This window comes from Hypanus sabinus, chromosome 10, assembly GCF_030144855.1.
Source record: "Hypanus sabinus isolate sHypSab1 chromosome 10, sHypSab1.hap1, whole genome shotgun sequence".
Classification (NCBI taxonomy): domain Eukaryota; kingdom Metazoa; phylum Chordata; class Chondrichthyes; order Myliobatiformes; family Dasyatidae; genus Hypanus; species Hypanus sabinus.
The window spans coordinates 118,209,161-118,235,170 of NC_082715.1; the positions used below are offsets into that span (position 1 = coordinate 118,209,161).

The following is a 26,010-nucleotide window of genomic DNA, read 5'->3' on the forward strand; positions in this document are numbered from 1 at the left end:
TTCATAATTTTTAAAACATCTAAAGCATATGAGCATATATATAGTTTCTTAGGCATCTCAGGAGTTTCAGCTTGTCCACAGAAATCTTTAAGACTTTTAGATATGTGATTTACAGACTTGATAGGTTGTATCTCTGTCAGGTCCGTCAATTGGATCTGGATAACGGAAGCTGCAGCAGATGATAAACACTTCCAGACAATCACAGGCTCATCCCTTCTTTCCTTCCAGTCCGTCGTCACAGGTAATTGCATCAGGGTGGTTAATGGTATCGTCGATGTTGCTACCCCCCTCTTTCCTCTCTTCGACCTTCCAGCACAAGATGCAAGACATTGAAATCCCAGATGACTGGACACAAGAACAGCATTTTCCACACTGCTATCAGACATCTGAGCCAATTATCCCTGTCACATTCCCTTCCCTGCTGGTGCTGCCACATTCTCAAACCCACGATTCCAACTCGTCTGTCACTTCAGCATTTCTTTTTCCCAATATCGGTTTACACAACAAAACTTTGCAACATTCTGTTATCACTGTATTGACTGGATTTATCATTAACATGTATACTGTTTATTCTGACCTTCATGTGACAAGAAACTTACAAAGATCTGTATCTTTCAAAATGCAGTTTATTGAGTCCTCTGATTCAGGTGTGAGAGACAAGCTGGGAGTAGTGGCAGAAACTAGAAGACTAAGAGTTACAGTGTCTTAAATTCCTTGTGCCAAACAGATAAGATACCCTGATAAAGTTGAAGGACACACAAAAATGCAGCTGGAGAAGGCAGTTGGAGTGCTGGTCTTCCAGTTGGCTTTGGGGACACGCGTCTTCAGGGCCTGCCTGTTCCCTGTCTCACTGTGCAGACAACTGAAGTTGGATTGAAGACAATTGAAATTCAGAGAAGAGACAAGCTTTGCATGTGTAAAGCTGTTAGGTTTAACTAAGATTTACATACAGGCAGGTGATGTCTCTCTACTCCACGTTAAGCAGACTTAACCCATTTATAAAGGTGTTCTCTGATCCAGTCCTCTGCAGGCAAGGACATTTGATGCCTGAGGAGAGAACAGCTGCTATGTTATGGAAATTCTTTTTAGGTTATATCATTCTGATGGACTTAGTGGAATTAACTCTCTCTATGCTGATTACATTCACATTGGAAAAATAGGTTAGGTCAGGCATATATCAAATCAACACCTTACCTCATAAATGAAAATGAAACTAAATGCAGATGTTAGAAATCTGAAAAAGTTACAAAGATGTTTGATGAGAGAAGTGTAGTAGAGGACATCTGTAAATATTTCCACAAGGTCCTTCATGATCCAGAAAATGAAGGAACATGGAATCAATGGAAGGTTGGCAGATTGGATTCAATGCCATCATCATTGAAGACAGAGCGTAGGTTTGGGGGGATGTTGTTCTGACTGGAGTTCTCTGACCAGTGGTGTTAAGCAAGGATTGGTGCTGGCACCTCTGTTGCTTGTGATATGTTTAAATCATTTGGGTGTTTTTTATGTGGGATGATTAGTAAATTTGCAGACAACATAAGTATTGGTGGAACTGTGGGTGGCGAGGAGGTTTTCAAAGGATAGTGCACGATATACTGTAGACCAGATGGAAATATGGACATGGAAATGGCAGATAGAATTTAGTCTTTACAATGTCATGAGTTATGCTTTGAGGGGTCAAATGTAAGACAAAAGTATACTGTGCTTGGCAAGTCCCTTCGGATCATTGATGTACAGAGGGATCTTGTGATGCAAGCTCATAGCTCTGGGGAAAAAAGCATAAGCATATATGATGGTAAAGAAGATATGAATTAGTTGCCTTCAACAGAAAAGATGCTGAGTATAAGTGTCAGAAATTTACTTTTCAACAGTATAAAGTCTTGGTCAGGCCACATCTGGAGTATTGTGTGCAGTTCTGGTCTTGAGTACAGTTAGGATGTGGAAACGTTGGATTTTCACCAGGATGTCACCTGTATTGGAGAGTATCAGTGAAAAGGAAAGGTTGGAAAAATAGCACTACTTTCTCTAGACCCTCAGAAGCTGAAGGGCAACCTGATACAAATTGGTAAGAAGCATTGATCAAAGTCCTATTCCCCCAAAAATTCAACAAAAGAATACTTTTAGAATCCTGGGTGGTGTGCATAGCTTCGATTAGAGGTTGGAGAGGTGTTTAAAGCAGATTTATGATGCATTTACTTTACAGAGAAAGAATAAAAACAGAAAATGCTGGAAGCACTCAGTAGATCAGGCAGCATTTGTATTGAGAAGATGACAGAAGCTATGGATGGGTCACAGGAAATATCTGTGAAAGGGTGAAACCAGAAGAAATAGTTTAATATAAGAGACTGGTTATGCTTCCTTATCATATGTGCAGTGTATTGTTTATTGTATTGTCAGGCTGAGGGACATGCCCGACAAGTCAGAAAAACTTGTTTGGGTCACTGGATGGTGTGAAGGGAAGTGCTTGTTTTGTAAATCCCACATTTACATGGGAAAGTTCATCAGAGAACTTTCAGAGGTGGAAATGCATGGATGAAAGTTTATTTTGTACTTCTCCCTGCTTTTGACTTGAAACTTTAACTCTGGACAAAGGATATAATTAGGCTCAAAATGGCAATTTGTGTGTGCCGACTGAGGACATATGGCAGGTTTTAAATGACTATTTCTGACCTGAATTCAATAAGAAGGTGATTGTTGTTGAAGAATTCAGAAATGGGCACAAAGATATTCTAGAATATGCTATTAGCTTTAGGGCAAATAATTCCCCAGGGCCTGATGAAGTGCATCCCAGGCTGCTATGGAAAGTTTGTAGTTAATAACTCATCGGGGTGATTGATAAGTTTATGGCCTAAGGTAGAAGGAGATGAGTTATTAACTTCAAACTTTCTGCATAATTCCTCAAAGAGTTAAACTGCAAATGCATATGACTGGAGCCTAAGAACTCATCTCCTCCTGCCTTAGGCCACGAACTTATCAATTATCCCTCGTATACTATAATGATGAGGATATGAATGCAGGATGAGTGATTAGTATGTTTACAGACACTAATCAAATTGGTGATGATATTGTGGGTGAGTACATTATCTTGAGCGACAGAATAATATTGATATATTAGCAAACACGAGAAAGTCTGAAGATGCTGGAAATTCAAGCAACACACATAAAATGCTGGTGGAATGCAGCAGGCCAGGCAGCATCTATAGGAAGAAGTAGAGTACAGTCAATGTTTCGGGCCAAGACCCTTCATCAGGACTAACTGAAAGAAGAGATAGTAAGGGGAACAGGAGGGGAAAAGAAGGGGGGAGTGGGGGAGAAAATTTTTTTGAACAGAAGGAGAAATTGATATCGATGCTATTAGGTTGGAGGCTACCCTAATGGAATATAAGTATTGCTCCTCCGGCCTGAGAGAGGCCTCATTGTGGCACAAGCGGAGGTCACGGACTGACCTGTCAGATGGGTTGGGAATTGGAATTAAAATGATTGGCCACCAGCTAGTTCCACTTTTGGCGGATGGAGCAAGGGTGCTGGATGAAGCAGTTCTCCAATTTATGACAAGTCTTACTGACGTGGAGGAGGCTGCATCGAGAGCACCAGCAACATTAAAGGATCCCAGCAGATTCACAGGTGAAGTACTGCCCCTCCTGAAAGGACTGTGTCCGGCCCTGAATGGAGGTGAGGGAGAAGGTGAATGGACAGTTGCATTTGCAGGGATAAGTGCCAGGAGGGAGATTAGTGGAGAGAGACAAATGGACAAAGGAATGACAGATGGAGAAATCCCTGTGGAAAGCGGGGGGCGGGAGGAAGGGAAAGATATATTTGGTGGTAGGATCCCTTTGGAGATGGCAGAAGTTGCAGAGCACACTGGTACTTACTCAACAGCCCCCAATGTACCAACTCCTTCATGCTCATCAAACCTGCCAAAAAGAACGGTACTGTATCAGTTGAATTGACTTCAATCACACAGAGGCTGAATGTCAGCTCTCAAACTCTTCTAGACAATTGCCTCCCACATAGACATGGGCCTCATTTCCTCACATACAAGGGGTGATTGATAAGTTTGTGGCATAAGGTAGAAGGAAATGAGTTAGTTATATTGAAAACTAAATGGGCTAGGTTTTCTAAAGTTGACTCCTTCTACCTTAGGCCACAAACCTATCAATCACCCCTTGTATGTGAGGAAATGAGGTCCATGTCTATGTGGGAGGCAATTGTCTAGGAGAGTCGATCACCTGTCATAAGTTATTAACTTCAAATTTTCTGCATAATCACTCAAAGAGTTGAACTGCAAGTGCATGTAATGAGAGCTGTATAACTCATCTCCTTCTACATTAGGCCACACACTTATCTATCACCCCTGCTGTGTACACTTTCTGGAGGTACAAGATCCATATGCTCCATGACTGCTGGACTAAATGTTTAAGTGTAGGTGGGGACTATGTTGAAAAATAAATGTGCTAGGTTTTCTAAAATTGACTCCTTCTCCACAGCTTCCAAGTTTTGTATTCCATTCTAACACAACCCCATTCTCTATCTTCTGCATAAGATCAGAAGCAATACCCAATATTTCAGCCTGTTCCTACAATCTGAATGTATATCTTCCTGCCTTTTTCCATTCTTTCCCAACCCCCACCCCCAATCCAGACCCTTCTCACTTAGATCTGTGAAAATTGAGAGCTATACATCTCATAATCAGCTTCCATTTCAATGCTTCTAAATAGTTCATCTTCACCACTGTGATAGAACACCTTTGCATCAGGTGTGAGAGACAAGCTGGGAGTAGTGGCAGAAACTAGAAGACTAAGAGTTACAGTGTCTTAAATTCCTTGTGCCAAACAGATAAGATGCACTGATAAAGTTGAAGGACACACAAAAATGCAGCTGGAGAGGGCAGTTGGAGTGCTGGTCTTCCAGTTGGCTTTGGGGACACGCGTCTTCAGGGCCTGCCTGTTCCCTGTCTCACTGTGCAGACAACTGAAGTTGGATTGAAGACAATTGAAATTCAGAGAAGAGACAAGCTTTGCATGTGTAAAGCTGTTAGGTTTAATTATGCTCTGGGAAAAAAGCATAAGCATATATGATGTTAAAGAAGATATGAATTAGTTGCCTTCAACAGAAAAGATGCTGAGTATAAGTGTCAGAAATTTACTTTTCAACAGTATAAAGTCTTGGTCAGGCCACATCTGGAGTATTGTGTGCAGTTCTGGTCTTGAGTACAGTTAGGATGTGGAAACGTTGGATTTTCACCAGGATGTCACCTGTATTGGAGAGTATCAGTGAAAAGGAAAGGTTGGAAAAATAGCACTACTTTCTCTAGACCCTCAGAAGCTGAAGGGCAACCTGATACAAATTGGTAAGAAGCATTGATCAAAGTCCTATTCCCCCAAAAATTCAACAAAAGAATACTTTTAGAATCCTGGGTGGTGTGCATAGCTTCGATTAGAGGTTGGAGAGATGTTTAAAGGAGATTTATGATGCATTTACTTTACAGAGAAAGAATAAAAACAGAAAATGCTGGAAGCACTCAGTAGATCAGGCAGCATTTGTATTGAGAAGATGACAGAAGTTATGGATGGGTCACAGGAAATATCTGTGAAAGGGTGAAACCAGAAGAAATAGTTTAATATAAGAGACTGGTTATGCTTCCTTATCATATGTGCAGAGTATTGTTTATTGTATTGTCAGGCTGAGGGACATACCCGACAAGTCAGAAAAACTTGTTTGGGTCACTGGATGGTGGGAAGGGAAGCAGTGAAAGTGCTTGTATTGTAACTCCCACATTTACATGGGGAAGTGTCTCTGATGGAGCTGGAAGTTTATTTTGTACTTCTCCCAACTTTTGACTTGAAACTTTAACTCTGGACAAAGGACATAATGAGGATCAAAATGGCAATATGTCCTCAGACATATGGCAGGATTTAAATGACTATTTCTGACGTGAATTCAATAAGAAGGTGATTGTTGTTGAAGAATTCAGAAATGGGCACAAAGATTTTCTAGAATATGCTATTAGCTTTGAGGGAAATAATTCCCCAGGGCCTGATGAAGTGCATCCCAGGCTGCTATGGAAAGTTTGTACTTACTAATTCATCAGGGAGATTGATAATTTTATGGCCTAAGGTAAAAGGAGATGAGTTATTAACTTCAAACTTTCTGCATAATTACTCAAAGAGTTAAACTGCATGCGCATGTAACTAGAGCCCAATAACTCATCTCCTCCTACCTTAGGCCACAAACTTATCAATCATCCTTCGTATGCTATAATAATGATGAGGATATGAATGCAGGATGAGTGATTAGTATGTTTACAGACACTAATCAAATTGGTGATGATATTGAGGGGGAGTACATTATCTTGAGCGACAGAATAATATTGATATATTAGCAAACATGAGAAAGTCTGAAGATGCTGGAAATTCAAGCAACACACATAAAATGCTGGTGGAATGCAGCAGGCCAGGCAGCATCTATAGGAAGAAGTAGAGTACAGTCAATGTTTCGGGCCAAAACCCTTCATCAGGACTAACTGAAAGAAGAGATAGTAAGGGGAACAGGAGGGGAAAAGAAGAGGGGAGTGGGGGAGAAAATTTTTTTGAACAGAAGGAGAAATTGATATCGATGCTATTAGGTTGGAGGCTACCCTAATGGAATATAAGTATTGCTCCTCCGGCCTGAGAGAGGCCTCATCGTGGCACAAGGGGAGGTCACGGACTGACCTGTCAGATGGGTTGGGAATTGGAATTAAAATGATTGGCCACCAGCTAGTTCCACTTTTGGCGGATGGAGCAAAGGTGCTGGATGAAGCAGTTCTCCAATTTATAAAAAGTCTTACCGACGTGGAGGAGGCTGCATCGAGAGCACCAGTAACATTAAAGGATCCCAGCAGATTCACAGGTGAAGTACTGCCCCTCCTGAAAGGACTGTGTCCGGCCCTGAATGGAGGTGAGGGAGAAGGTGAATGGTCAGTTGCATTTACAGGGATAAGTGCCAGGAGGGAGATTAGTGGAGAGAGACAAATGGACAAAGGAATGACAGATGGAGAAATCCCTGTGGAAAGCGGGGGGCGGGGGGAAGGGAAAGATATATTTGGTGGTAGGATCCCTTTGGAGATGGCAGAAGTTGCAGAGTATGATGCATTGGCTGTGGAGGCTCATGTGGTTGTAGGTAAGGACATGAGGAACTCGATCAATATTAAGGCAGCGGGAAGATGGGATGAGTGTGGATGTTTGGGAAACAGAGGAGATGCAGGTGATGTCAGCATCAATGGTGGAGGAAGGGAATCCTCATTCTCTGATATCCTGGAAAGGATAGCTGCTTCCTAGAAACAGATGCAATGGAGACTTAAGGAGCTGAGAATAGGGAATAGCATTTTTCCAGGGACAGGATGGGAAGATGTATAGTTAAGATAACAGAGGGAATCGTTATATTTATAAAAAGATGTATGTCAACAGCTTGTCTCCAGAGATGGATGTAAAAGATCTCAGTCAACAGATAAAATTTTGCTTAAACCCTATGATCATTGTCACATAAATATAAAATTTCATTGAAAATCAAGAAAATTTGGAAATTTAAAATTCAAACTGAAAATAATGAAAGACGCAACAGATTAGACAGCAGCTGTGAAAAGAGGAAACAAATAATGTTTGAGATCAAAACCCTTCACCAGAACTAACAATGAGAGAAAATGTTGGTGGTGGGAGAGTGCGATTGGCATATAGAAGGGAATTTCTCTGATGGGATGAAATAATGTAGCTGTGAATGGTCAGTTATTCTCCTTTGTCTGTGTAACATGTTGGTAATATTCTTTCTGGGTAACATTGTATATTCTAGCACACTGGTACTTACCCAACAATCCCCAATGGACCAACTCCGTCATGGTCATCAAAACTGTCAAAAAGAACGGTACTGTATCAGTTGAATTGACTTCAATCACACAGAGGCTGAATGTCAGCTCTCAAACTCTTCTAGACAATTGCCTCCCACATAGACATGGACCTCATTTCCTCACATACAAGGGGTGATTGATAAGTTTGTGGCCTAAGGTAGAAGGAGTCAACTTTAGAATACCTAGCCCATTTAGTTTTCAATATAACTAACTCATCTCTTTCTGCCTTAGGCCACAAACTTATCAATCACTCCTTGTATGTGAGGAAATGAGGTCCATGTCTATGTGGGAGGCAATTGTCTAGGAGAGTCAATCACCCCTCATAAGTTATTCAAATTTTCTGCATAATCACTCAAAGAGTTGAACTGTAAATGCATGTAATGAGAGCTGTATAACTCATCTCCTTCTACATTAGGTCACAAACTTATCTATCACCCCTGCTGTGGACACTTTCTGGAGATACAAGATCCATATGCTCCATGACCGCTGGACTAAATGTGTAAGTGCAGGAGGGGACTATGTTGAAAAATAAATGTGCTGGGTTATCTAAAATTGACACCTTCTCCACAGCTTCCAAGCTTTGTATTCCATCCTAGCACAACCCCATTCTCTATCTTCTGCATAAGATCAGAAGCAATACCCAATATTTCAGCCTGTTCCTACACTCTGAATGTATATCTTCCTGCCTTGTTTCCATTGTTTCCCACACAGCACCCCCAATCCAGACCCTTCTCACTTAGATCTGTGAAAATTGAGAGCTATACATCTCATAAACAGCTTCCATTTCTATGGTTCTAAATAGTTCATCTTCACCACTGTGATAGAACACCTTTGCATCTCCATTCCACATAGAGTCATTGTGCCATACATGTCAGGTACACGCCCTTATGTCCTATGCGCCCATGTCAGCCATGGTGTCCACCTAGTCAGTCCAGTTTCCTGCATTTGTCCCATGTCTCTTCAGGCACCCACACCCCCACCCTTTCCATCTACCTATCTAAATGCTTCTTCAATGAAATTATTGTACATGTTCAAACACCTCCACTGGCAGCTCATTCCAAATACTCACTACCCCAGGCTTTAAAGTATTGTTCCTTGGGACCCTGTGAAATCTTCCCCATCTCACCCTCTCTAATCAGGAGAGTCTGAGGACCCTCTGCTCTTCTTTGCACAGAGGAAAAACTGTTCCCCTCCACCAGCACTTATGTCTTCATCTGGCTGAACCTGTCTTCACATTAAACAATTTCTCCATTATCTTCACTCACTTTCTCCAGATCAAACATTTAGCTATCAGCACTCATACAGGCTCAAGCCATACTGGGATTTTTGAGTGAAAATGGAGCAATTATTGTTCCAGTCAACACAGACCCACTTTCCCCAAAGTCTTTATCCCTAAAGTCTTCATACACCACTGCATGAAATGTCAGCACTGTCAGTTAGTTTCCCTGTTCTCCTCATCAATGACTCCATCAACCTTACCTCCTGCAAGGATTTCATTCCACTCTCTGCAATATATGAATATTCCATAGAGATGCCTCTGACACATCTTCCTTTTTTCTTAACCATTGCCTTCCCTCCACCACAGTGGACAGAGCCCACAACCACATCTCGCAATTTCCTCCAACACTTTCTCTTCCTGACATAGAAAGACAAGAGATACCTTGCTCCACACACTACAGAGTCACACAAGAGAAACAGGTCATTTGGCGCATTATGCCTACACTGACCAGTGGGGGGTGGGAGAATGAATTCAGAGCTTCCCACTGTGGAGCAGCCTCTGCTTTTCCATGTCTGAGGCCGACTGTGTTCCAATCCCAGAATGCATGATGAAAGCAGCTCCGTTCAGTCTGAAATTTGTTTAAGATTTATTCAAAATTCTCACCAATCCTGCCAATTAAAACATTGAGGAAGATTGAAATTAATGAGATCGATAGTGGAAGGTGAGCAGGTATTTGATGCCATCTGCCTACGTGTGACCAGCCACTCACTCCCTCTCGGCCATTGCTCCTGAGGAAGGTGTCTGCACATGAACTATCTCTCCCTCTCTCTCTCTCTCTCTCTCTCTCTCTCTCTCTCTCTCTCTCTCTCCCCCTTTCAATTGATGCTGCCAGAGGTCCTGGATCTTAGTGAAGGATTCATCAATGCAATTTGTGGATTGTACTCTGTAGTTCACATTCTGATTTCTGATCGCTTTTTTTTGGGTACTATTTTGTGCGATTTCAATTGGGGTAGACTGGCACTAACCCTAAAACCTGTGTGGATGAGTTTGTGCCTACAAAGACTTGCTGTACTTTCCCAAACCAAAAACCATGGATGAACCAGGAGGAACATCATCTGCTGAAAGCTAGATCTGTGGCATTCAGTCCTGTACCAGAAAACCAGGTATGATTTGTGGAGGGCTATTTCAAGGGCAAAGAGACAATTTCGAAAGAGGTTGGAGGCGACACTTGATGTACAACAACTCTGGCAGGGTTTACAAGACATCACTTCCTAAAAAATAAAACCCAAAAGCGTGAATGGCAGTGATGCTTCACTACCAGATGAACTTAACACCTTCTATGCCCACTTTGAAAAGGAGAATATGACTACAGCTGTGAAGATCCCTGCTGCACCTGATGACCCTGTGATCTCTGTCTCAGACGCCAACGTTAGGCTTTCTTTAAAGAGGCTGAACCCTCACAAGGCGATAGGTCCCGATGGAACACCTGACAATGCTCTGAAAACCTGTGCGAACCAACTGGCGGGAGTATTCAGGACATTTTCACCCTCTCACTGCTATGGGCAGAAGTCCCCACTTGCTTCAAAAAGGCAACAATTATACCAGTGCCAAAGAAGACTAACATGGGCTGCCTTAATAACTATCATGCAGTAGCACTCACATCTGCAGTGATGAAATGCTTTGAGAGGTTGGTCATGACTACACTGAACTCCTGCCTCAGCAAGGACCTGGACCCACTGCAATTTGCCATCGCCCCAATAGATCAATGGCAGATGCGAATCTCAATGGCTCTTTAAACGGCCTGAGACCACCTGGACAAGACAAAGACTTATGTCAGGATGCTGTTCATCGACTATCGCTCTGCACTTATCACCATCATTCACACAATCCTGATTGAGAAGTTACAGATCTGGGCCTCTGTACCTCCCTCCACAACTGCATCCTCCACTTCCTAACCAGAAGACTACAGTCTGTGTGGATTAGTGATAACATATCCTCCTCGCTGACGATCAATACATGTCAGGAGTGTGTGCTTAGCCCACTGCTCTACACTCTGTGTACCCATGACTGTGTGGCTAGGCATAGCTCAAATACTATCTATAAATTTGCTGATGATACCATTGTTGGTAGAATCTCAGATGGAGATGAGAGCGCATACAGGAGTGAAATATACCAACTAGTGGAGTGGTGTCGCAGCAACAACCTGGCACTCAACATTAGTAAGACGAAAGAGCTGATTGTGGGCTTCAGCAAGGGTAAGACAAAGGAACACATGCCAATTCTCATAGAGAAATCAGAAGTAGAGAGAGTGAGCAGTTTCAAGTTCTTGGGTGTCAAGATCTCTAAGAAACTTACCTGGTCCCAACCTGTTGATGCAGTTATAAAGAAGGCAAGACAGTGGCTATATTTCCTAGGAGTTTGAAGAGATTTGGTATGTCAACAAATACACTCAAAAACTTCTATAGATGTACTGTGGAGAGCATTCTGACAGTCTGCAACAGTGTCTGTCACGAGGGAGCTACTGCATAGGACCAAAAGAAGCTGCAGAGGGTTGTAAATTTAGTCAACTCCATCTTGAGTACCAGCCTACCAAGTACCCAGGACATCTTCCAGGAGCGGTGTCTCAGAAAGGTAGCAACAATTATTAAGGACCTAGGGCATGCCCTTTTCTCACTGTTACCATCAGGTAGGAGGTATAGAAACCTGAAGGCACACACTCAGTGATTCAGGAACAGCTTCTTCCCATCTGTCATCCGATTCCTAAATGGACATTGAACCCACAAACACTACCTCACTTTTTTTAATATCATTTCTGTTTTTGCATGATTTTTAATCTATTCAATATACATACACTGTAACTGATTTATATATTTATTATTTTTTCTTCTAAATTATGTATTGCATTGAACTGCTGCTGCTAAGTTTAAGAAATTTCATGACACACGCCGGTGATAATAAACCTGATTCTGATTCTGAATATGCCTGAACTCTTCTGGTGACTTTATGAGTTGGTGTTTTGTGTTCTGTGTTTTTTTTTTGCTCAATTTTCATGTTTTTTTGCACATTAGGGGTTTGCTGTTCTTTGAACAGGATCCATGGTTTTCTTTGCTTTATGGTTCTCTGTGGGAAGATGAATCTCAGGGGTTGTATACAGCATACATACTTTGATGATAGATGGTCTTTGAATCTTTGAAATTATCACAAGCTATATAAGCAGCCTGCTGAAGACTATTGGGAACTCACCAATGAATTCAAAATGGACTTTTCCTTTAAAGACACACATCACCATGTGCTTCAATAAATATAACCTTTTGGATATCCCCTTTTTGAAGAAATGAAACTGAATTTTTCTCGAGATTCTGTTATATTTATAGATTTCAAACAGGGAGATTTTCTAAATTTTGGAACATCCACTTTGGAAGGAATAATAGAAGAGCAGATTATGATTTAAATGGTGAAAATTGCAGCATGCTGTTGTGCAGAGGGACTTGGGAGTGCTTGTGCATGAATCGCAAAAAGTTGGCTTGCAGGTACAACAGGTGATTAAGAAGGCAAAAGGAATGTTGGCCTTCATTGCTAGAGGGATTGAATTCAAGAGCAGGGAGGTCATGCTGCAACTATACAGGGTACTGGTGAGGCCGCACTTGGAGTACTGTGTGCAGTTATGCTCTCCAGACTTGAGGAAGGATAGTCTGACTTTGGAGGCAGTGCAGAGGAGGCTCACCAGGTTGATTCCAGGGATGAAGTGGTTAACCTGTGAGGGAAGACTGAGTCGCCTGGGACTATAATCTGGAATTCAGAAAAATGGGTGGAGATCTATAGAAATTTTGAAAGGGATAGATAAAGTAGAAGTAGGAAATTTGTTTCCATTGGTAGGAGAGACTAGAACTAAGGGACATTGCCTCAAGATTCAGGGGAGAAGATTTAGGATGGAGATGAGGAGAAACTGTTTTTCCCAGAGAGTGGTGAATCTGTGGAATTCTCTGCCCAGGGAAGCAGTTGAGACTTCTTCACTAAATATATTTAAGATACAGTTAGATAGGTTTTTACATAGTAGGGGAATTAAGGGTTATGGGGAAAAGGTAGGTGGATGGAGCTGAGTTTACAGACGGATCAGCCATGATCTTATTGAATGGTGGGGTAGGCTCGATGGGCCAGATGGCCTACTCCTGCTCCTATTACTTATGTAAACTCTAGTCCTAACTTTAACACTGTCTCTCACCTATAACAACTAGTTAATCGAGCTCAGAGTGATTTTTACACAGTGGTGTTAACTGAGTCCATCTGTCACTATTGGGGGTTTGAATGGTTCCCTGGACCCTGTGTTTAAACACTGACCTCTGATGGTAATTGCCAGTTCCTAATACCCACCCAGATGACTGCACTGCTGGGGCTCACACTTCATTCAGTGACAATAACAACCAGGTGAGGGTCTTTCCCTTTCATTGGTTTGTATTTACATTCAACTGTTAACTGCTTTGGTCCTCTCCTGATTAATGATTCCCACACAGGAACTGCCTGATAGTCCTTGGTTGTGGGCTTGTGTCTCTCTATCACTCCCCAGCTGATATATGTGTGAGAATTGCATTATCTTTTCCCTTTCCCTTAATCGGACATTTAGCTCCAGTCAGGACAGATCCAACTACCCCAGACAAAGGAGCCCTGGCTGCTGTTGTTCTGTTCAATATCGATTACAGTTAATTCCCGCTCAGGATCCCAAGTTATTTACCAGTGCTCAGCGACCTGTCAATTGTGCAGTGGTTGGAACCCAAACTGAATGGTGAGAGGGTTCACTCAGTAAATAATAGGAAGCTCTACACTTTAAAAAATCTGGTGATCAATATGGCAGTTTGGGGAAATATCTACTAAGGCAGAGATATTTGTTCAAAGTCTCCACAGTGCCCATTTTACATGTGCCCTCTACTGGGCAATGTGATCAATCAAATCTGGGAATTACCCTATTCTAAGCTTGATTTAAACAATTAGTGCACAGACTGAGAATGAGATGGTTCTGAGCACAGGTACTGTTAAAGAGCATTCTATCTTCACAGTAGGATGGATTTTGTGTATGTTTATAAAGCAGCCACATTCTGTAGAACACTAAAGATGAAAATGAGCTGATTGAAAATGTGGACCGTTGGGAGCACAGCCGTGGTTGTGATGGCTTGAATGTGGGTCTGTAGGCCTGACTGAGCTGGTTTCAGACTGAAATAAAAAACCATAAGCTAGTGCTTAAACTGAAAAAAAAGACTGTAAACTGTTAGAAAAATATTAACTAATTAATCTTTCCTCATTCACTGTTCTGTCCACTGAAAGATAATAAAAAGAAGAATGCAATACACTGAGTGCCGTAGGATAAGCTACTCATTGACTGTAGGAACCTGCTCATGGACCATCTTCCTCCACAGTCCACTCCTGTGGTGTCTGGTGAACCCTGGTCTTCATGAGATGAATTGAATTTGATGTCTTGTGCTCGCAGGAGAAAAATATCACCAACGTCTTTTAAAATCCTAGCAATACATTCTAGCTTTAATGACTAGTCCTCATGAAATGAAAACAATCTTTGTAGCATCTACAAACTTGACCACAATTCCATCATTTTCTTTGTCCAGATTATAATGTACAAAGTGGAAATTTGTGGTCCTAGAATTGACCCCTAAAGAACTTCTCCAGCAGCCATCCTGATAAACACCTCTTAATCTTCACTGACTGATCTCTCCAGGACCATAGGCCCATATCTTCTTTCACAGCCTCATATATGGCACATTGTCTGAAAATCCAGGAAAATAGTATTTATGACATTCTAACTGGATTCTAACCAGCTGTCTCACTGTTGTGGGGGAGGATCAATACAAGCTGCAGTGAGTTAGAAAAAAAACATAGAAAACCTGCAGCACAATACAGGCCCTTTGGCCCACAAAGCTGTGCTGAACATGTCCTTACTTTAGAATCCCTCTATTTTTCTAAGCTGCATGTACCTATCCAAGAGTCTCTTAAAAGATCCTATTATCGGAACTGCTGTTAATGACACAGATCTGGAAGTTGTACTTGGGTTAATTTTTTTGGTAGAGCTAGCTACTTGTTTTGGTAGCCGTCTAGTTTTGGGTTGTGTGGATGGGGTGGATTTTCCAGTTTCAACATCACTCACTGTATATATTATTTCTCTTTATTGCTCAGGACATGTATATGTTTTGATTTTATGAATCTATGTTTACATCTCTGCTCCCCCAGACTGCTGTTATACTGCTTGACTTTTTATGTGCCTGCTGCCTTTTATGCATTAGTAATTGATAATGGCTAGTGCACTTAAATTTGTGAGCTGGAATGTAAAGGGATTGAATCACCCTGTTAAAAGGAGGAAGGTATTCTCACATATCAAACAACTCAAAGCTGACATTGCTTTCCTTCAAGAAACTCATATTCGTTGTTTTGATAACTCCCAGCTTCTGTCAAAGTGGGCGGATCAGCATTTTCATTTATCCTTTACCGCTAAAGCTAGGGGAGTCCCCATTTTTATTAACTCAAATATTCCTTTTGAACTCCATAATAAAATATCTGATACAAATGGCCATTTTATTATTGTTTCTGGTAAACAATATAACACTAAAGTTGCACTAGCAAACCTGTATGCCCCCAACTTTGACGATGGTAATTTTTTTGAACAGTTTTTTTCCTCACTACCAGACTTAAACTCATACTCTCTAATACTGGGTGGTGACTTCAATTGTTGGTTAGATCCTAATTTGGATCGATCGTCCTCTGTTACTAGACCACCTACTAAATCTGCCTTAGCTATTCAATCGTTTCTCTCTAATTATGGTATCTCTGATATATGGCGTTTCCTCCATCCTACGGAGAGAGATTATTCTTTTTTCTCACATGTTCACCATACCTTCACTAGAATTGATAATTTCTTACTCCATAACCAACTTATTCCATTTGCCCACTCTTGTGACTATCAGAGTATACTGATTTCTGACCATGCCCCAATTACTCTCTCTCTAAACTTTCCTGGTCTCCCTCAGAGGAATAAACACTGGCGGTTTGATTCAACTTTATTATCGGATGATGATTTTTAAAAATTTATTAAGGATCAGATAACCTTTTATTTTAACACTAATACATCACCTGAAGTGCCATCCCAGATTGTCTGGGATGCCACGAAAGCATATCTGAGGGGGCAAATAATCTCTTACACAGCAAATCTCAACAGAAGATACCGTGCAAATCGATTAGACCTCATTAACCAGATTAAAGAACTGGATCAAATATATGCCCAAACTAAGAACCCTGAATTATACAAGAAGCGCATTGAACTCCAAACTAAATTTAACCTTCTATCCACTCAACCTGTCGAACGCCAACTTCTCAAAAGCAAGAGTCACTTTTACATTCATGGGGATAAGTCTGGTAAATTCCTAGCCAATCAGCTGAGGCGTTCCAAAGCCAAACAACATATTACAAAGATCCAGAAGGAGAATGGAGACTTTACATCGGATCATTTAGAAATTAATGTTGCATTTAAAAGTTTTTATTCTCGTCTTTATTCCTCTGAATCTCTGAATGACAATATCTCTGTTGATCAATTTTTACAGAATCTGAATATCCCCTCACTTTCATCTGATTTCAAAGCCAAACTCAATGCGCCTATGTCATCAGAAGAAATATCTATTGCAATTTCTGCATTGTCCTCAGGGAAATCTCCTGGACCTGATGGGTTCCCTGTAGAATTTTATAAATCATTCTCTTCACTTCTTTCTCCTCAGTTACTTTCAGTATTATCTGACTCGTTTAATTACGGCAAATTGCCACCCTCTTTCAGTGAGGCATCTATTATTCTTCTTTTAAAAAAGGGCAAAGACTCAACAGAGTGTTCCTCGTATAGGCTGATCTCTCTGCTCAATGGTGATGTAAAGATCTTAGCTAAAGTTTTGGCTCATAGATTAAACACCGTTGTTCCCTCCATTATCTCTGATGACCAAACAGGCTTTATTAAAAACCATCTCCCTTTTTTTAACATTTGGCATTTATTTAATATCTTATACTCACCACCAACTGGGATTCCTGAATGTGTTATTTCCCTCAATGCGGAGAAAGCATTTGATCGTATAGAGTGGAACTACCTTTTTGCAGTCTTAGAAAAATTTGACCTTGGCCAAAGTTTCATCTCTTGGATCCAATTGCTGTACCTGTGTCCTACTGCTTCTGTTTTAACTAATTTTCAGAAATCCCAAGTATTTAATTTCAAACGTGGCACCCGTCAGGGATGCCCCTTAAGTCCCTTTCTCCTTGATTTGGCTATAGAGCCTCTGGCGATAGCGTTTCGAAGTTGTCCTGAATTGACCGGGATTTGGAGAGGGGGTGTTGAACATAAAGTTTCTCTCTATGCTGATGACTTATTACTCTTTCTCTCAAATCCGTCTACATCCTTACCTCTAATGTTTTCACTTCTTGGCCAGTTTAGCCAGATCTCTGCCTATAAACTTAATTTACATAAGAGTAAACTTCTCCCAATTAAGAAAGAAGCACAAGAACGAACATTGAAAAATGTTAAAATGTATGTTCTCCCCAAATTTTTATACCTATTTCAATCTATCCCAATTTTTATTCCTAAATCTTTTTTTGATTCTTTAGACTCTATTATTTTGTCCTATCTGTGGCAGAATAAGTGCTCTAGAATTAATAAAATCCATCTCCAAAAATCTAAAAAAGAGGGTGGCATGGCTTTACCTAACTTTCGTTTATATTATTGGGCAGCTAATATACGTTGTGCTACCTTTTGGTCTTTCTTCCACGGCCAACCCGAGTACCCTAACTGGGTGGCAATGGAGCTGAGCTCCACTAAAGAATTATCTATCTCTGCACTTCTTGACTCTGCACTCCCTAGTAGTCTGCCCAGATCAATAGCTAATCCTCTTGTTAGACACACTTTGCGTATATGGGCTCAGTTCAGGAAATGCTATGGTTTCCAGGGGTTTTCCGTTTCCAGCCCTGTTGCTCATAATCACCTTTTTTTACCTACTACATATGATTCAGCATTCCAGGTTTGGTATAGGAAGGGCATTAGACATTTTGAAGATCTTTTCACTGATAATCGCTTCGCTTCTTTTCAGCAGCTCTCTGTTAAGTTCAATCTGTCTAACGCTCACTTTTTCAGATATCTCCAAATCCGACACTTTATTGCTCCTTTAATTCCTAACTTTCCTGGAATGCCTGCGAAAAATGCTATGGACCTATTTCTTTCCATTAATCCACTAGGTAAAGGCTTAATATCAATCATCCGAGATAAACTAGCAGCCTTACGACAGGCCCCTATGGATAAAATCAAAATAGCCTGGGAGCAGGATTTAAATATCTCCTTGTCTGAGGAGAGCTGGGATTCAGTTCTCAAATCGGTTAACTCAACCTCTCTTTGTGCTCGCCACTGCCTTTTACAGTTTAAGATTGTTCATAGAGCCCATATGTCTAAATCTAAACTATCTCGATTCTACCCTAGCATTAGTCCGCTCTGTGATAAATGCAAGAGGGGCGTGGCCTCTCTCATCCATATGTACTGGTTCTGTCCTAGCTTGGAGAAATTCTGGAAAGATGTCTTCACTACGTTATCGTGTATTCTGAATCAGCACCTAGAACCAAACCCCTTAATTGCTCTGTTTGGTTTTTGGGGCAAGACAGATTTATGTCTGGGTCCGACCAAATGCCGAATATTATCCTTTGCCTCTCTCCTGGCTAGATGCTTGATCCTCCTCAGATGGAGAGATGTTGCCCCGCCCACTCATGCTCAATGACTTAACGACATCATGGCCTGCTTGGACCTCGAATAAAATTCATTATTCAGTTCTCAATTCGGATCTAAAGTTCCATAAGGTCTGGGGACTTTTTATCGAGTACTTTCATAACCTTCCTCTTAACTAGGGTTTTTTTTTCTTTTCAGTCCCTTGTTTCAGCTCCCTTTTTTTTTCTGGTAGAAGGCATTATTATCCTCTGTTGCTGAGTGTATTCACAGTCTGGGAGCTTGGCTGTCCTGACTTATACTCTCTATATTGTGTTGTGGTTGGTCTGGAGTTGCTGTTGTTTTCTCTTGTGTTGTGGGGCTTGGAGAGGACAGTCAGCTTACTTCTCTTTAATTTAGGTGCTTTTTTGTTAAATTCTCTTCCTTTGTAGCATATCGTTATTGTATGCTTAATTTTGCACTGTTTTAATGTTCCTCATTGGGATTTGGGGTTTTTAATTTGTAAAATGTTTTGAAAAACTAATAAAAATTTTTAAAAAAAGATCCTATTATATTAGCCTCCACCACCATCATTGGCAGCCTATTCCACGCACTTACCACTCTCTGCATAAAAAAACTTACCCCGACATGTCTTCTGTACCTACTTCCAAGCACCTTAAATCTGTGCCCTCCCGTGTTAGCAATTCCAGCCCAGGGAAAAAGCCTCTGACCATCCACACGATCAATGTCTCTCATCATCTCATACACCTCTATCAGGTCACCTCTCATCCTCCATCACCCCAAGGAGAAAAGACCAAGTTCACTCAACCTATTATCATAAGGCATGCTCCCAAATACAGTCAACATCCTTGTAAATCTCCTCTGCACCCTTTCAATACTTTCCATATCCTTCCTGTAGTGAGGTGACCAGAATTGAGCACAGTGCTCCAAGTGGGGTCTGACCAGGGTCCTATAGAACTGTAACATTACCTCTCGGCTATTAAACTCAATCCCACGATCGATGAAGGCCAATGCACTGTATGCCTTCTTAACCACACAGTCAACCTACGCATCAGCTTCGAGTGTCCTATGGACTTGCACCCCAAGATCCCTCTGATCCTCCACACTGCCAAGAGTCTTACCATAAGTACTGTATTCTGCCATCAAATTTGTCCTACCAAAATGAACTACTTCACACTTATCTGGGTTGAACTCCATCTGCCACTTCTCAGCCCAGTTTTTCATCCTATCAATGTCCTGCTGTAACCTCTGACAGCCCTCCACACTATCCACAACACCCCACAACCCTTGTGTCATCGGCAAATTTATTAACCCATCTCTCCACTTCTTCATCCAGGTCATTTATAAAAATCATGAAGAATAGGGGTCCCAGAACAGATCGCTGACACATACCACTGGTCACCGACCTCCATGCAGAATATGACCCGTCTGCAACTGCTCTGCCTTCTGTGGGCAAGTCAACTCTGAATCCACAAAGCAATGCCCCCTTGGATCCCATGCCTCCTTACTTTCTCAATAAGTCTTGCATGGGCTACCTTATCAAGTGCCTTGCTGAAATCCATATACACTACATTTACTGCTCTACCTTCATCAATGTGTTTAGTCACATCCTCAAAAAATTCAGTCAGGTTCATAAGGCATGACCTGCCTTTGACAAAGCCATGCTGACTATTTGTGATCATACTATACCTCTCTAAATGTTCATAAATCCCTCCTCTCAGGATCTTTTCCATCAACTTACCAACCATTGAAGTAAGACTCACTGGTCTATAATTTCCTGGGATATCTCTACTCCCTTTCTTGTGTAACATGCTGTAAGATTACACTGCTAATGTAATGGTTTCTCTGTAGCAGCAATGTTTGTGTTATAATTAGAGATAGCGGGATTTGGAATGCTGAGGCTATCCAATGAGAGAAATGTTGTTCTTTCTTATAAGACTGGAAGAGGGTTTTTCATGGCCTTCTTGCCGAAGAGAGATGAGAAGAGAAGACATGAACAGAGAAAATTATTAGACCGCCGGACGGAGTGGGCTTGTAGCGAGGGTCCGAAGGTCAGCGATGAAAGGAGGAGGTCAATGGTGGACGACTGTCTTATCAGTGAGTTCATGAGAAGCAGTCTATTGCCCTTTTTCTTTTTTGTTTCTTTACTAAACATACAGTCAAAGTAAGAATTGTAAAGCTCAATCGTTTAATCGCATATTATGTACTGTTGATTATTTTGGGGTATTGATTTGTAACAGGGGACACATTCCGCAGCATCCACCCTAGGAGATTTCTTAAGTTTGGCTGGGCTGGGGGCTAATACCCCCTATATTAAGCAGCTAGGTGAAGCGAGAGTTACACTTGAATAAGGGAACAACATCTGTAACCCTTCAATCCACCGGAACCTTTCCCATCCCCATTGATGATGCAAAGATCATTGCCAGAGGCTCAGCCATATCCTCCCTTGCCTCCCACAGTAACCTGGGGAATATCTCACTCAGTCCTGGTGACTTATCCAAATTGATGCCTTCCAAAAGCTCCAGCACATCCTCTTTCTTAATATTTACATGCTCAAGCTTTTCAGTCTGGTGTAAGTCATCCCTACAATCAGCAAATTCCTTTTCTGTAGTGAATACTGAAGCAAAGTATTCATTAAATACCTCTGCTATCTCCTCCAGTTCCATACACACTTTTTCACTGTCACACTTGATTGTTCTTTTACTCTTCACCTACTTGTAGAAAGCCTTGGGGTTTTCCTTAATCCTTTTTGCTAAGATCTTCTCTTGGCCCCTTCTGACTCTCCTAATTTCATTCTTAAACTCCTTCCTGCTAGCCTTATAATCCTCTAGATCTCTATCATTACCCAGTTTTTTAGAAGCTTTTGTAAGCCTTTCTTTTCTCCTTAAATAGATTTTCAATAACCTCTGTAGACCACTGCTCCTGTGCCCTACCATCCTTACCATCTCATTGGAATGTACCTATGCAGAATGCCTCGCGAATATCCTCTGAACATTTGCCACATTTCTGCCAAACATTTCCCTGAAAACATCTGTTCCCAATTTATGCTTCCAAGTTCCTGCCTGGTAGCTCAATATTTCCCCTTACTCCAATTAAACGCTTGCCTAACTTGTCTGTTCTTACCCCACACCATTGCTATGGTAAAGGAGATAGAATAGTGATCAATATCTCCAAAATGCTCTCCCACTCTGATACCTGACCAGGTTCTTTTCCTAATACCAGATCAAGTGCAGCATCTCCTCTTGTAGGCTTATCTACACATTGAGTCAGGAAACCTTCCTGAACACACCTAACAAACTCCACCCCATCTAAACTCCTTGCATTCAACAACAACCAGGGAAAACAGAACTGGACGACTTTACAACCCTAGAAGAGGCTGTCAAGGCCATAGGGCAGCTGAAAAGTCACAAGGCAGCAGGAGTTGATGGAATTCCACCAGAGATTTGGAAGCATGGGGGCCCAGAGTTACACACTAAACTCCATGAGTTCTTTGTCTGCTGCAGGGAACAAGGCAAACTACTACAGGACCTCCGTGATGCAGTCATCATCGCCCTGTATAAGAACAAGGAGGAAAAGTCTGAATGCTCCAACTACCAGGAGATAACTCTGCCTTCCATCGCAGGAAAAGTCCTCGCAAGAGTACTCCCGAACAGATTGGTGCCCATCATTGCAGAAGAACACCTCCCAGAGAGCCAGTGTGGCTTCAGAGCCAACAGGAGCACCTCTGACAAGGTGTTTGTTCTCAGGCAGCTCTAAGAGAAATGTAGGGAACAGAACAAGGGACTGTATGTGACGTTTGTTGACCATACCAAAGCGTTCGACACTGTGAGCAGGGAAGGTCTGTGGCATATCACGGAACCACTGGGATGCCCCCCAGTGTTCCTCAGCATGGTCATCCAGCTACATGAAAATCAGTGTGGCCAAGTCAGACAAAACAATGATCTCTCAGATCCTTTCCCAATAGGCAACGGTGTAAAGCGAGGCTGAGTCCTCGCACTGACTCTCTTCACCATCTTCTTCAGCACAATGCTCGAAATAGCCACAGAAGACCTTGTCTACATCCGATACCGCACCGATGGCAGCCTGTTCAACCTGAGGCAACTACAGTCCCACACCAAGACATTGGAGCAACTCATCCGAGAGCCACTCTTCACCGACGATGCTGCCCTTGTTGCCCACATAGAGACAGCCCTGCAACATATAACATCCTGCTTTGCAGAAGCTGCTAAGCTCTTCAGACTGAAAGTCAGCTTGAAGAAGACAGAAGTTCTCCATCAGCCTGCACCTCAGGATGATTACCACCCTCCCCGCATCACCATGGGCAAGGCAGAGCTGAAGACAGTCCACCAGTTCAGCTCCCTGGGGTGCCCCATCTCATCAGATGCCAAGATCAACAAAGAGGCAAACAGTGCATTTGGCAGTCTGTTAAAGAGTCTGAAAGAACAAGCATCTGAAGAAAGGCACAAAGATCAGTGTGTACAGAGCCGTTGTACTGCTCTGACTCGTAGGTCACCTACCGTCACCCCCTACGACTCCTTGAACGTTTTCACCCGTGCTGCCTCTGCACCATCCTTAACATCCACTGGAGAGACTTTATCAACAACACTGAAGATCTCGAACAGGCGGAGGTCACCAGTATCGAGGCCATGCTGTTGAAGACGCAGCTGCACTGGGCAGGGCACGTCACCAGGATGAAGGATCGTCACCTGCCCAAGATTGTGCTGTATGGCGAACTCTCCACTGGCCACCATGACAGGGGGCACCAAAGAAGAGGAACAAGGACTCTCTGAAGAATAATTCCTTGATGCCTGTCACATTGACCATCGCCAGTAGTCTCCTCTAGCCTCCGATCGTGAGGCCTAGTGACACATCATTCACCAGTCTGTCTCCTCCTTCGAGAATGCAGGGCTGGCCTTGAGGACGAAAGGAGAATGAGGAAGAACCGTGACACAGAAGCACCAAACCCAGAACAGATTTTCCCTTGCAGCCACTCCAGCCAGGTCTGCCTGTCCCGTATTGGCCTCGTCAGCCACCAGCGAGCCTGAAGCAGACGTGGGCAGCCCCCTTCCTAAATCTTCATTCGCGAAGCCAAGCCATGACATGACATTATATTACATTCGTATAAGTGATTGATATGGCTGCATTTGGAATAGTGTGCACAGTTTTGGACAACTTATTACAGGAAAGATGTGGTTGAACTGGAAAGACTGCAGAGAGGGTTTATGAGGGTGTTACCAGGGCTAGAGGATTGAGTTATAGGGAGAGGCTGGCAGCAATGAACAGCAATGCTATACATCTTTAAAATTTTGAGAGATGTAGATAAAGTGCGTGATAACAGTTTCTCCACAGGGTAGGAGAGTTCAAATCTAGAGGCATAGATTTAGGTCTTTTCACGCAGAGAGTGATGCGAGAGGAAGTGGTTGATGCATGTAGAATAGTATCATTTAAAAACCACTTAGATAGATATGTAGTGGGCAGCATTCTGGAGGGATGTGAGCTGAATGCGGAAATGGGGACTAATTTGGTGGATAATATGGCTGGCATGAACTCGTTGGGCCAAGGGTATCCATGTTGTGTTGTTCTATTACTGGATGACTATATGAGCATGACGACCAAGATGCCCATTCACTCTTGTCCCATTTGCCCATGTTTGGCCCATGTCTTCTAAATCTTTCCTAACCACATACCTGCCCAAACCTCTTTCATTAGTTGTTATTGTGCCTGCCTGAACTACTTCCTTTGGCATTTCATTCCATCGATGTACTCCCCTTGACGTGAAAATTTTAACCTTCTAGTTCCTATTAAATTTGTCTCAACTCTCTTTAACCCTACAGTGTGCCCTCTAATTCTTGATTCACCACCACTATGTAAAGACTGAGAGCACTTACCTTATCTATGTACTTAATGATTTTTACACAACTATAAGATCACTCTCAGTTTTCTACATTCCAAGGGAAATTTGCTGTTACAAAGGAAAAGTTCTTAAGGAGGATGAGTCAGATGGACTACATCCCAGAGGCCTGAGTGAGGTTGCTGAAGAGATAACAGATGCATTGGTCATGATCTTTCATGAATCACTTGATTCAGGCATGGTCCCAGAAGACTGGAAGTTTGCAAATGTCACTCCACTCTTTAAAAAGTGAGGAAGGCAAAAGAAAGGAAATCATAGGCTAGTTAGCCTAACCTCAGAGGTCGGGAAAGTTTTGCAGACTACTATTAAGGATGAGGTTCAGGGTACCGGGAGACTAAAGTTAAAGTCCAAGTCAGCATGGTTTCTGTGAAGAGAAATCTTGCTTAACAAATCTTTTAGAATTCTTCAATGAAGTAGCAAGCAGGGTGGACAAAGGAGAGGTAGTCGATGTCATTTACTTGTATTTGTAGAAGGCGTTTGATAAACTTCCAAACATGAGGCCACTCAACAAGATAAAATCCTATGGTATCACAGGAAAGATAGTGGCATAGAAAGAGGAATGGCTGGCAGGCAATGGGAATAAAGGGGGCCTTTTCTGGTTGGCTGCCAATGACTAGTGGTGTTCCTCAGGGGTCTCTACTTTTCACATTATTTGTCAATCCCGGCCATAGAGGATGAACAGGTTCTTACACTGAGCACACATGATGTACAGCGCACGCTGCAGAGGGACAATCCACGAAAAGCTGCAGGCCCAGATGGAGTTCCAGTATGGGTACTTAAAGACTGTGCTGAAAAACTGGCTGATGTATTTACGAGAAATTTCAATCTGTATCTATCCCAGGCAATGGTCCCCAAGTGCATGAAGTTAGCCATCATAGTGCCTGTCCCGAAGAAATCAAACATCAACAATTTGAATGGCTATCATCTGGTTGCCCTCACACCAACAATAATGAAGTGCTTTGAGAGACTGGTCCTCTCCCACATTAAAGTCACTATTCCTGCTACACTGGACTCACACCAGTTTGGCTATAAAGCAAACAGGTCTGCGGAGGATGCCATCTCATTAGCTCTTCACACTGTCCTGGCACATCTGGAGGGAAAGGGCACATAGGTGAGGATGTTGTTGGTTGATTATAGCTCTGCTTTTAATACTGTCCTTCTCAGCAAACTCATCTCCAAACTCCACCAGCTAGGCCTCAGCTCATCCCTCTGCAAGTGGGGCCTGAATTTCTTGTCAGAGAGTTGTTACGTATCCCGTAACTGGA

The 26,010-nt window shown here is 42.2% G+C and overlaps 1 protein-coding gene across 2 annotated transcripts in view; it reads right to left on the minus strand.

Annotated features, from left to right (window-relative positions):
* Positions 1–4: 4 nt before the first annotated feature.
* Positions 5–26,010, minus strand: part of LOC132401029 (ensconsin-like) — a 196,392-nt gene continuing 170,386 nt past the window's right edge. The window contains exons 5-7 of one of the 2 annotated variants that reach the window (XM_059982779.1): positions 3,873–3,914; positions 951–1,047; positions 9–862 (exon numbers count right to left, since the gene is read on the minus strand). The gene's annotated coding sequence lies outside the window, so the exon portion shown is untranslated. Of the gene's footprint in view, positions 3,198–3,872; positions 3,915–26,010 lie in introns of both variants that reach the window. The other variant, XM_059982782.1, reaches the window with a different exon arrangement.